Source organism: Orbicella franksi, chromosome 3 (assembly GCF_964199315.1).
Source record: "Orbicella franksi chromosome 3, jaOrbFran1.1, whole genome shotgun sequence".
NCBI classification, from domain to species: Eukaryota; Metazoa; Cnidaria; class Anthozoa; order Scleractinia; family Merulinidae; genus Orbicella; species Orbicella franksi.
Genome location: NC_138147.1, coordinates 13,674,604 through 13,687,868, shown reverse-complemented (window position 1 = coordinate 13,687,868; position 13,265 = coordinate 13,674,604).

Below are 13,265 nucleotides of genomic sequence, written 5' to 3'. Positions count from 1 at the left end.
GCCATAAATTCCCTACCTCCGATTGCAATAATGCCGTTATTTCATCTTCTTCCTGTAACAAATTTCTAAGCGAAAAAAGAGAGATAACTTCTTAGTCCAAGATTAAGGAGTCAAGAGTTACCTACTGTCATGAACTTGAAAATGCTGATGAGTTTATATGAAAGTGGATGTTGTTGATTTATTCCTAGTTTAATATTACGGAAGCTGCACTTACTCCTTCTCTTAAATTTAGGACCTCATGTCCCTGCAATGGGTCACAATGTAGCACCACTCGCTCCTCTGTATTGTAAAGTGCAGGGGCAGGTCTTCAAGGGAGCCTGCCCAGTCATACACCTCCTGCATAATTATATAGGCAAAACAATATTATTAGTTTCGTTTGCGTGCTGGGTAACAGCTGGCATTTTGATGTACTTACAATACTTTGTCATGGCAGTGGCTTTTGTCTGAATTCAATGCACTAAGGAATCATGATCTAGCCAGAAGATAGCAAACAAGGAACATCTCTGAGTGTGAACAAAAGAAGTTCCTGTGGCATTTCCAAGTGGGCTTTTTTTAAGTGGAGTCGTGGAAACAAATTTCCTGTGATGGTGTAATTTTTTTAGCCTTCGTGACTCACGTGCGTGAACCTGATCTGTCAATCATACACTCATTTTCATAAAATAGCATGCGAGAAAATTTGGAATGGACCAATCAGAAACCTACATGAAAGGGAAGCTAATGGATCTTGATTTGCAGATATGACTATTCCAACCATACCAGTTGCATTAAAATAGTTACACCAATGTACCTGGAATTATGCGTCAGGCCTAAACCTCCTCCCAGTCTTCTTGTTTTCACTGTGGCGGAGGATAATTTTGGTGTATTTTTCACCTGATGGAGATGACCCCACCCTTTTTCTCCTTTCCTGTGTCTGATCTAACAAACAAACATTTCAAAATGTTGCGGTAAGCCTAGGTGCTTTTATGATAAACAGTAACAAATATGTTTAGAGGGTTCGTACATCTCCTGGAAAACCTGGAAAGTCCTAGAATTTAATTGTGGCATTTTCCAGGACTGGAAAGTCCTGGAAAAAGGCTACTGGTCCTAGAAAGTTCTGGAAATCTGTTAAACTCGAGTAAAAAAGATGAAATGTATGGCAGACAGTGAGACAGAGTTACCATTGAGATCTTGGGGTTAATGTGAGTTTTTGAGTCCTTGAAAAATCAATCGGAGTCCTGGAAAGTCCTGGAAAATTGTTTGTGGTAATGATTATAATAATCGATTTGGCATGCGGGGCACTTACATGTACTTACTTTTGGTAACTCAAGGGAGGATGATTATTCGAGACAGGGCGCTTATTCAGGTCAGGACGCTAAATTTCTTTTTTGAGAAACAAAATTTTGATGTGGTATTTGTTATTTACAAGTAACAGTATACCAAATATACAGTGTAAGTTCAGTTAAAGTGGGGGAATTTTAATCTTTTTAGACGCCGATAGCTTTGAACAGTGTCACTTACGGTACATCAACACGTGAAAAAAAAAAAGCTTGCAGTTGCGGTATCTTCAACATTCAATTCAGTGATCCCGTCGAAAGCATTCTAGTCGCGTGAATTACTCATGGCTCGCTGAACAAGTCAAACAACCTTGAGCTATTGTAGCCCTGCGTGGCAAGGCTTATTTTCCTTGAATGAATAATACTAGAGTAGGGGCACTTCGTAGTAAAATTCACATTTGAAGGGGGCAGTTATTCCAAAGGGGGTGCTTATTGGAACGAGGGCGCTAAATCAAATCATTATGGTAAAGAAAAAAAACATTTCATGTAAACCAATAAAGGGAGTTTATCTAATATCACCCCCTCCCCTCCCTCTGGAAATTCCAACTAGGAATAGAGCACTAACTATAGAACACATTTCAGTGTATCGATAAGCAGTAAGAGTTAGTAGCCTCACCTGTCAAAAGTATTTCTAGAATACTTGAGATGATTTGAGGACTATATTGAAAGGGCTACGCCAAAAACAATAGTAAAAGTAAGGGTGCGTGGCTATCCATATATCTAGCTTGCCCATATCAACAGATCACTTGAAATTTAAGGGTTAATATCACTAAAGACGTTATGTTTAATGTCTCGTCTTCTGATTTTGGATGCTTTGCGTGAGTTTCACAAATTTTATTCTCCATGTTACCTGATGATTGCCAATTTAATTACCGCAGTCAATTTAATTAGAATGCCAGTTTTACTTAACAAATGTATTCTTTCAGTTTCCCTCAGCAGCATCCTATACTTCTGTGATACCTTATTTAATAATAATCTCTTTAATACCTTGTCCTTAACCTTGTCCTGGTTGTTATCCTTGTCCTTGTCCTTTCTGTCGTCCTTGTGCTCATTCTTGTCCGCTCCCTCTCCCTTGCCTTTGCCTTTTTCCTTGCCTTTGCCCTTGTCGTATCCATTTTCCTGACCCTTGTCCTTGTTGTTGTCGTTGTTGTTGGCCCTTTTTGGTTTCCTTCAATTTTACATATGCAGTATTTTCAATTTTCTTTACATTATAATATTTAGGAGAGAAAACCCCACCAGAATGGACATGAAATAGAACCCTCAAGGTAAAATGAAACAGAGAAGCCCAAAACAGTTGTGGAGACGGACAGTGCCAAAGGAGTGGTATAAGATCAGGATGAGTTCAAGATTGCAAACAGCAGGGTCCAGTGGAGAGCTATAATGGTGGAAGCCTTATGCCTCGCTCGGAGCAAAGAGGACTTATTTAAGTAAATCGTACATTAGTACTTGGATGATCTGTAACCCCCATATGTGATCATTAAGGGTGATTATTTGCGTTGGAGTTAATTTAACCGAGCTTGTAGTTTTGTGCATTGTTATTCAATTCTATTGTCATAATTTTTTAGTGTACCTGGAATTGTATATCTTGTTCTTGGCGAACCTGGCGCCATTCTTCCAACTTTCTCTTGAAAGAGGAAGATGATATAGAACGTTCACTTACATGAACATTTTTAAATGATTTCCTTACTTTAATTATTGCAGTATCTAAGAGTGGTTTCAACTGAATGTTGAATTAGTAATCAATGACTGGCAATTACTTTGTTTTGGTTTTGGTTTTACTTACAGTTTTGAGTTTGGCTGAGCTGTCCAATTGTTAACTAGTTGGTTTGGTTTTGGTTTTACAACTTTCAATTTATAACCACTCTATCTGTAGTTACATGTATGTACTTAAAGTTTTTTTTCTATTTCTACTCCTTTTTATTAAAAGGCTCTGTGATTATAAAACACTATGTAATTAACGTAAGTCTACATACAAGCCAAGTGGCGCATCAGGCCTGAGCATGTTCAAGTTTCCGTGGCATGAAGCGACTACAAGAATTTTTATTCCCCAAGAATCAAACGTTACTTCTTCGCAGGGTTACCCCCAGCATTAGATTTGCCGGTACCCATTTATACACCTGCGCGGAGAGAGGCAATTTGAAAGTAAGATGTCTCGCCCAAGAACACAACGATTGGCTTAAGTATTGAAATACCTCCCAGTAATTTTCACATTTTACTTTGAACTAGTTCTTGGAGGCCAATGATAAAAACCAAAGTAAAATGTGTAAATTGCTGGGAGGTATTTCAATACTGACTAACTCCAAATTTTCCAAAAGTCACTTGGGGCTTTATTCAAGGCACCCCTTCAGTTAATATATATGATGGCTAATATATTTGACTTTGCCAGATGATTGATTCAGAAGAACCATGAAACTCTGAGTAGTAATTAAACGTCTTGAACCACCTTCAGTTAATATATATGATAGCTAATATATTTGACTTTGCCAGATGATTGATTCAAAAGAACCATGAAACTCTGAGTGGTAATTAAACGTCTTGGACCACCTAATCCTGTTTTTGCTTCTCTTGTTAGCTGTTTAATGTATATACATTATTACACAGTACATACAATAACCTCGATTTGGTTTGAAAATTTTCTTAGATATTTGTCTGTGGACACAAAATAATGTAAACATTCCAAGAGGCGAAAGTTTTTGCGAGAGCTTATCTCTTGGAAAACTGTTCAGGCATGTTTTTAAACTTGAATATAATTAATTGACGTCATTCGCCTACCGTTCATCTTTCATGGCATTGCACAGATCTTGTGCAGTGGAAATTGACTCTTGCAGTCTCTCATCTTCTAAGTTGGACTCTGAAATTGTTTATATTATTATATCTGAGTTGGCTGCATGCACTTGTTGATTAAGCTGAATACATGGGATTGAGCAATCCAGTTTTAACAGCAGTTACTCAACGGTTTAGTGTGTACATGTACAGATCATTTCCCTGAGCTGCCAGAGAGTGATTTGAATATGAAAACAAACTTTTTGATCAAATGAATTAAAATGATTATTCACTCGGTTATTGCAAAATATCATGATTAGATATCATGATCAGATGAATATTTTCTGAACCCAAATTGCGTGTAATATTTGTTGATAATTTGACATCAATAATTTATCAATATCAATTGACTTATCAAGCAAATGTCTGGGAATGGGTAAAACAAGTAAATTCCATAACATCCTCAAGATAATTTCTCATTTTAATACATAATTATTTAATAACCATTAAAAATTTCCACACATTGTGGCATGTTTCTGCTGTAGCATGGTACCAGTACCAGAACACAGGATTTTGGGTTCTTCAAACCATATTTCACTTTCACTGCAAGTAGAAAGTCTTGTAAGTGAAACATAATTACAAAATAATGCAATTAGAATTTTGAAATAGTTTATACAGCACGTCTTTGTCAACCTTCTTTTATAAAAGCTACAGTACTGTAACAACAAAACAAACATGCTGGCAATAGCCTTTATCCTTATTTTATTTATGTGAAGGAGGCGACCATACATACCTTTGTCTGCATGTCTGCTTTTGTGTTGTAATATCCACAAATAGCAATTTTTTTGGTTAGCCACATTGTTCAACAGACTGAAAGTAAACAAAATAAACTTAGGTGATTGAACAATGGAGTCACACTTAATTACAGTGAATTAATCAGTCTTTCCATTTTAAAGTAGATTACTTGTACTCTTCATGAGAGAAATCTCACCTGACTAATTTTCTCTTGCATGGAAGAGGACAATTTAAGGGCAGAAGCACTGCCACCATGACCTTTTAGTCCTCTGTACTTTGCCATGTGAACTAAAACCAAACAGGAAAATTGTAAAACTAAATAGTTTCTCTTCATTGTTTTATTTCATTAGTGGTAAGATGGAAATCAAATTTACACAGACAATAGCAAATTTCAAAATCACCGGCTGTAGTAGTGTGTGTTTAATCAGCAACCTACCTCTTCAAATGTTTTAGTTAGGAATGGAAGAGTTGCATTTTGTACTCCCTTTTCCAAGGCCAACAACTCGCAGAAATTACATTTGAGGAGAGAAAAGCTGCCCTACAACAGAAACGTAAACAAGACACGCGAATCTTGTCTTTTGTCACACAATATCGCCCATCAGTGCCTAACTTAAAGCAAATACTTGTGCAGAATTGGCATTTAATTCAACAACAACCATTGCTTAGAAGAATATTCAAAGATTCCCCTATTGTCTCGTACAAAAGGGGCAGATCCCTAAAGGATATACTCGTTAGAGCAAAGCTTTAACCGGCTATTACACGTAGATGGGAGTTGTGCAGGCCTGTCACCCCATTGTTATCACTGGAATTTACCTGTGTAATGTCGTAATGGGTACATTTGCATTTGCAAGGTTGTTGTGCGGAAAAACTCTATCGATTTCATCAAATGTGGAAGGTCAGAGAATCTTTAACATAGCCGTCTTTGGCGGAAACTCTAGGGAGCTTAAGAAACCACGACAGCGACCTCGAGGACAACGCCGATTAAAAAATGAGTTTTTATTTTACCTACGAATCTCGCGATACTCTAAAGTCATTTACTTTGTTTATCACTGTCAAAGCTATCACGAAACTGAATCTAGGACACATCGATTAATTCGAAATAAAAACATAAAAAATTAGCCGTCATGGTTCACTTTTCCGCAGAATTTGGTCATTTGACGTTGCTGTTTTGTAGAGGACGGTAAAAAAATGTACCAAGAATAATAACGCACGTGCACAGCCATTGTTCTGCGCATTAAACCTTTTCTTTAGCGACGTTGCCGTTGCCGCTGCCGTCGTGGTTTTCTTAAGCTCCCTACTAGACCAGCGGCCATAACGTAAAAAGAGACGATCCGTAACAAGGCACTAGCCGCAGCAGTAGCTCCGGCACTCTTACTGCGCCTTTCAATAACATGCGGACTCTAAAATTCAAAGCTCAACCGACAAGTGCATTTTTCACTACCGTCAATCAAATGTTCGGCGGCTCCTCCTACATGTAGCTTCCGACTACTACCGAGCGCGCGGTAATCAAATCAAATCGTTGAGCACAGTTCAGACAACATAGTCGGAACCTGGGAGGAGCCGCCGAACATTTGATTGATGGTAGCAAAAAACGCATTTGTCGGTTGAGCTTTGAAATTTAGAGTCCGCGTGTTATTGAAAGACGCAGTAAGACTGTGCGTTTGGATACGCGATATATCTGGCACAATGCCTGTAAAGGCCTCAATAACTAATTCTCTTAGCCTGGTGTAGCTAAGACCTCTAGCTCTAGCTTTGTAGCCATATTTAGTCTTCGATCCCCGGCAAAAAAGAGGACTGTCGTGACTAAGCTGAGCCTCAGTATCGAGATACCGATTCAACATGTTATCAGGACAGGTAGCTTTCCCTGAAACAGCCACAACAACTCATGCACCATCCCTGTATTTAGCAGTTTTACTGGATTCAATAAACAACTACAACTTTTTATTATCGAGCTCAACATTTTAGCGAACTAGTCTCGCGAGTTCATCAAATCTAAGAAAAGCGGCGAAGGCGAGCAGGCATATTAAAACAGAATGAATATCATATAAAGAAGCCACAGAAAGGGCTTTAGAGTCAAAGGAGATCACTCCAAAAATCGTGTATTTTTTTCCATCACCAATAAAAAGTTCACATTGAGTTGAGTTACTCACCGTTGTTTTAGCTTCTGAAGTGGATGCGATCCCAATGAAAAAGAAGTGAAAACTTCGACACTGGGAGCCGCCATTTTGAAAGGATCTTGAAGGCCAGGTTGCAAATCCGTGACGTCATTCAGTCCGAATTGGCGCGAAGCTCACGGGGCTAAAGCTCTCCTTTTCTGTTCTAAATTCGTTTATTCAGTTGTGAGCTAAAATGATGGGTCCCGGGCTGTAAAACCCGAACCGAAAAGAATTGGGAAAGAGGAGTGGCTTTCCTTAGTTTGCCTCCAATGAACAAAAAATTGCCAAAGAAGTGGTTCAAACAACTACGTCGGGATGAGAGATTCATGCCAAAAAAACTCAAAAATGCGAATGTGCGCAACGAGCATTTCACAGACGACTGTTTCAAAACTGAATACCGATTTGAGCTTGTGGGTGGAGACACAAGAAGTGGGTCATTGAAAAATGCTTTCCGACAATTTTTCAATGGAAGGCTCTTGTAAAGGCACGCATTGCAAGCGAACGGCGCATCGCAAGGAACGAAAAGAGGTAGCTATCAGTTTTTAAAATTATTATTATTGTCGTTGACTTGATTTGGTAAATATTATTTCTGCGCAAGAAATTGAAGCTCCTCGCTGGACGGGGAGTCGAATTTCAAGAAAAAAACCTTGGGGGCCAGCTGGCGCCTAAGTTTTCAGGTTTGGTCACCAGCCCAAGTATTTCAGTCGCCAAAAATTTTTAACCCTTCAGGCTTAATATATTTTCACGAAAAGACGCTAAAATGGCGTGAATCACGGGTTTTGCATGTATATATCAGTTTGCCGCAAATAACAGGGAAAATGGCTAAATGAAATTCTATTCTTCATTTACCAGTCTTACCTGTATTTATAAAAAAGCTTCCATGTTGCAAGCTTTGATTCATTATTTTTCGTAGACTGGCGCAAGGTTTTTCGTGTTTTCGTGTTCATTGATGCATAGCGACTGCACGCATGTTTTGGGGGTGAATTTATTAAATTTCTTAGGGTACCGTGGGAACTTCAAATGCCCTGCAGATTTCTTTAAAATTACATGTCAGACTAACCCGCTTCGTTTTTCTTTTATCGAAAAAGCATTTTTTCGATTTATAAATCTTTTGTGTGAGCCGAAAACTCAGAGCGAGTTTAATAATCGGCCTTGACAGCCAGGGATGAGTTGAAATACTTACAAATGTTAAATGCTGTCTAATTTGATTTGAAATACATCGAAAGAAGCAGTTAATTGTACATCAGTCCTATCTATATTTCGACAATTACCGATAACAAGTCCTGCTATAGCGAAATCCCATATCCGCATGTAAATAATATTTTGTCTGAAATGTGCTGCAATTTGTTTTCAATTTTATAATCACAATTCATCATTAATCAAGGACGGTTTTCTTTTTTTTTTCATTCACATTATTTTTGGGAATTACAGTTGCTAATGAAAGCAGTGCTACGGTAAAAAATGAAGCTGTAATCTTACTGCGTGCTTTGTCAAGTAACGATGCCAGTAAACACGACATATGCGATATGAAAAACACTTGCAATCAAGTGGTTTACGCATGAAAAAATTGTACATACTTTTTTCTTCTATCCAAAATTTATTACATACGCTTAGCTTTCCAACAATACAAATTACAATTCTCACAAAAAATCTTAGTACTGATAAGGAATGTCGTCAATTTCACATTCACGTCAAAGACGTCGATTTCACTTCGCATCTTAAATGTAAAGTCACTGCGTATTTCACAAGAGTCCACGTAGTCCATAAATGTAAAGAAACCAAGGCAAACACGTACGAGCACAAGCAGAAAGTATCCAAATCTTATAAGTAAAAACACAGAGTTGTGAGGTGGAAAGCATCCGCCCGATTGAAATAAATACACCTTTGAAAACTCGTCAGTTTCTGTGATACCAGAACTCCCTCCGCGTTGAACCGCCAGTAAAGTAAAAATGAAGACAAATCAGATCAAAAGCACTAAACTGGGGATTTATTTAAGCCACCAGTTCAATTCTGAGAGCAATTTGCAATTAAAAATAAACCTCCTCTTCCATTAACCGCGTCCATTGTAATTGTACTGCAAAATGTAACTTCCATCTTGGTGACCTACTCCGGCTGTTCTCGGCAACAAACACATTCTCTTTGCGTCGGTATGGTTGCACATCTCTCACAAGTACACCACAGAGCATTTTCCAACCGATCATTCAATTCAACTTGATTATTATCTCCCGCGGAATCACTAGCACGTTCTGGCTTCAAGAGCAGCCATACTAAAGCTCAAAAGAACAAACACACTCTCGGGCGGAATGACGTCACGGATATGCGGCCTGGCCTTCAAGATCCTTTCAAAATGGCGACTCCCAGTGTCGAAGTTTTCACTTCTTTTTCATTGGGATCGCATTCACTTCAGAAGCTAAAACAACGGTGAGTAACTCAACTCACTGTGAACTTTTTATTGGCGATGGGAAAAAATACACGGTTTTTGGAGTGACCTTCTCCTTTAACTAATTGTTCCAACTGAGAAACGTTAATGGGGTGTCTTTTGGAAGTATGGTGGGTCAAAAGACGCTGTGCACCAGCGAGAACATCCTCACCAACGGTTGCTCTGATAGAGATGGTTCCACGGCGCACTCTATCGGAGAAGGCGTCTTAGCGTCCGCCATAAAATGACGGAAACAGAGAGCGAAGTGATAAGGAGACGCGGGGAAAGCTGGCAGGTCATGATCACACGCCCAAAGTTTCCATCTGGCGTAGGTCGCAGAGTACTTGGTTATAGTGCTTGTGGTTCTTCCCGCCAAAGTCACTGCAGGAAGGAAGTCAGCTAAAGCTGTTAAATGATGGTCGTCCGGAGGAATCGCGGCCCGAAGGTTTGACCGCAAGGCGGACTTGAAAACATCTACCAAAAAAAAGAAAAGAAAGAAAGAGAGACACGCGCCAAACAAAAATATCAATAACAATAAAAAAAAAATAAAACAAATCACGAACGCGGAAAAGTGAGACCGAGGTGAAAGACCTACTCTTTCAAGCCTGATATATATACACCCGCCAAAATACCCCACATACCAACGCACATACAAACAAAGATACCGATGAGAGCATATTTTGCTGCTAATTCCGCTGTCGAACGCAGGAAAATACTATTATTTGTGTGGTTTTCTGCTGTCACAATGAAGCCATTGATCTTTAAAGGGGGCAATTTAAAGGTTGAGCGGGAGGGTTGGGCAATTTTTCTGAAGAAGAAATTTTGCGTGGACCGTTTTGCACGAGTTAATGTCAGAAGATCTTAAACAATCAAACCGCGAGCGGGCGTGGATAAGTGGCTGATAACGAACTAGGCGCGTAGCCTGGAGCTTATAATTATCACCTCATTTTAAACAATCACAAATGAAAAGTATTTTGTTAAAAACTATCATGAAATACCAATTAATGTTGCGAATTTTGTTTCTAGAAAAAAGCCGGAAGACTAATGGCCGCTAAACTATTCAACAAGAAACTATTTGCTTCATTTCCGAAATCATCAAGCACTTTTGTTTTGTAAAAGACTGTTGTGCCAGTGTTTCACTGTAAACAGTACATTCCATCACACGTGGGTTTTCTCACAGGAGAGTTGTTGCGACATACTTTGATGTTTCTGTTGTATCTTGAAAGTTAACCCGTACTTCTGTGAGAACTTTGACTTGGACCGGTGTGCTGATTGGTTTGTCTTTCGTAAATTCCTCTGATTTAGTTCGAAAGGCGGCTAATTCCTGGAAAGTTGTCATCTTGAAATGAAACCTAACACAAAATTAGCTAATTATGTATCTGTAAGATTAATGTTATATCCTTTTTGATGTGTAATACTTCATGTAGTTGCGTCAGGAAAGACTGCAACATAAGTGTACTGAATCAGGCCATAAGTAGGGCAGGGAAAATCGCAGATTTTCATCTTAAATAGGATATGCGCTTTGGGAAGCGGGCCGTATATCCCCGCCCAATTTTTCTGGGAGTACCCTCTGTTGGGGGGGGGGGGGGAGGGGGCACGGCTTATAAGTCCAGTTAGCGTGTTGAAGGTACAGTTATCCACGTTTGACTTACACTACGGGAGTTGCTCTTCAAGTTTAAGATGCGTGTAATGAATGAGAACTTTTCTAAAAACGGTTTTTTTGTTTACGCAACATTTAAAATCCTTGGGAGGCGGGACCCTATTTTTTAACACAAGTAAATTCAAGGCAAAGTATGGTGTGTGAGGCGAAATAAAGCTAGGAGACAAAAGAATTTGGCGCATAATTTTTTCAGTTCTGTGCCAGGCAGCGCTTGATTCGAATGGAGCGGCACTCTACGTTTTGTTGTGAGTGACGCAGTATATTTTTCTTTTCAAAAAGGACGTCTTATGTGTGATGACAGTTGTGTAATTATTCCTCCACTTTCGGTTGAATGTTATGAAGCTAAAATACAAAGGTTATCGGTGTTTTCATGAAAACCAGCTCCTGAAATGCTGCGGTACGTCAAAATGCAAATTTTGTTATTTTTAAAAGCTTATAACACGCGCTCTAAGAAGTAAAGCTACTCGACGTGCGGCGGAAAATTTGACAACTACATCTGGAAAATGTCGACGCCTAAGATGTGAAGAAAACCTTGAAAGAAAGCCATTTTGTACCTATTTTGCAATATACCAACGTTAACTAAAGTACAATATGATTATGATGTATTCCATAATATATCCCATCTGTAGTATCCAAGCGCTCCAAGTGCGTGTTCTCTTCCCGTAAAAAGACACAAAAAGGGCGAGATTGGTATTCCGGACAAGTGTTCTGATTGGCCATAGTTGTGAACTTAATTAAATTTAAATCAAGCACGGAAACCGATGTCTTCGTTTCTCTAGAAGACATTGTTTAAGTCTGACTTAGAACCATGTAAGTTGCCAATGATTTCTACCTGTATGACATTTTTGAAAGTTCCTTTTCTTTTTCCGTGTCACGAAATTAAATTTAGTTTCAACAAGTTATTTTTGTTGAACATGTTTACTTTGTGAATTATAAGCGTTACCCTGATAACATTCATACTCACGTCAATAAATCACTCTGAAACGGAAAACGGAACTATTTCTTCGGTCAACTTAACAAAACTAACTGCTTCCATCAGCGTAAAACTTCGCATTAGTGGATAAATCGCGTGATGTGGTGGTGTCTCTACCTAAATAATATATTTCCTTTTCACTGTCACTATCCGATTAGAAGTCCAGTTCGTAAATTTCTTTGTAATATAACAACGAGAAACGAGAGTTTCAATCGTAATTCCCAAATTTCGTATAAGGTAGCAATTGAAAAGTTGGGAGTGCCACGTTTTGTGTCCATGCACTGCATTTTGGTGGACATTTTCCCGCCGTATTTACATTCAAATTAACAATTACGAACTTTGCTCTGACTGGATATTACCTCCACTATGTAAATAGTTTACCCCTATACTGAAAGCAATACCGTTTCGTTTCTGAGGAAACGAAACAGAAACTCTGAGGCCCCATCTTTTTCGATGCGGTTACGCCTACGGCCACGATGGAAACCTCATGAAACCTCATCCTTAAAACGCTGTCGGAAGTGGAACGTTTTGAAAACGATACGGCTTTATGTGCCGTGTAAACGGAGATAAAACGACTTCCGTTTGGCGCGAAAATATCTTATCAAGAGTACACAACGGCACTGTAACTGGAAATTAAAGATGTGACTTCCCAAGTACTGATTCTGTGCTCCCACGTCAATTATCATTAATAATTAACTTTCCTCGGGATAAAATATCCGCTCTTCACTGCTAGCAAGATCGACTTAATTTCATAAAACTCCCAGCCAGACATAATGAAAATTTTGAATACCGAGCTAGCAAAATGGCAATTAGCCAAGTAGCCAGCCAGCAGTAAAGAGTAACATTTGAAATGCCTGCAAAATTATTGGCGAAAAAATGTTCTGGCCAGCGTATTGACCTGGATTAAAAACACACGCATTGTTTAGGACACTATTCAACAGCCTATAGTCTGCTGACTATTATTAGAGATAAATTAGCAATATGTGGTTATTTTGCCGCCATGTAAGTAACATCGTTCACACAATGATCAAAAATTGATACAGTTAGAGCAACTTTGCCTCTCTAGTTTCCTGTTACTGCCTATGAGCATACATTTGGTTTTGTCCAGATTCAGTGTTAATTTATGTTCGTTCAGCCATTTCGCCACCGCCAGGAGGTCTTGATTGAGCTTGTCAGTCAGCTCCTG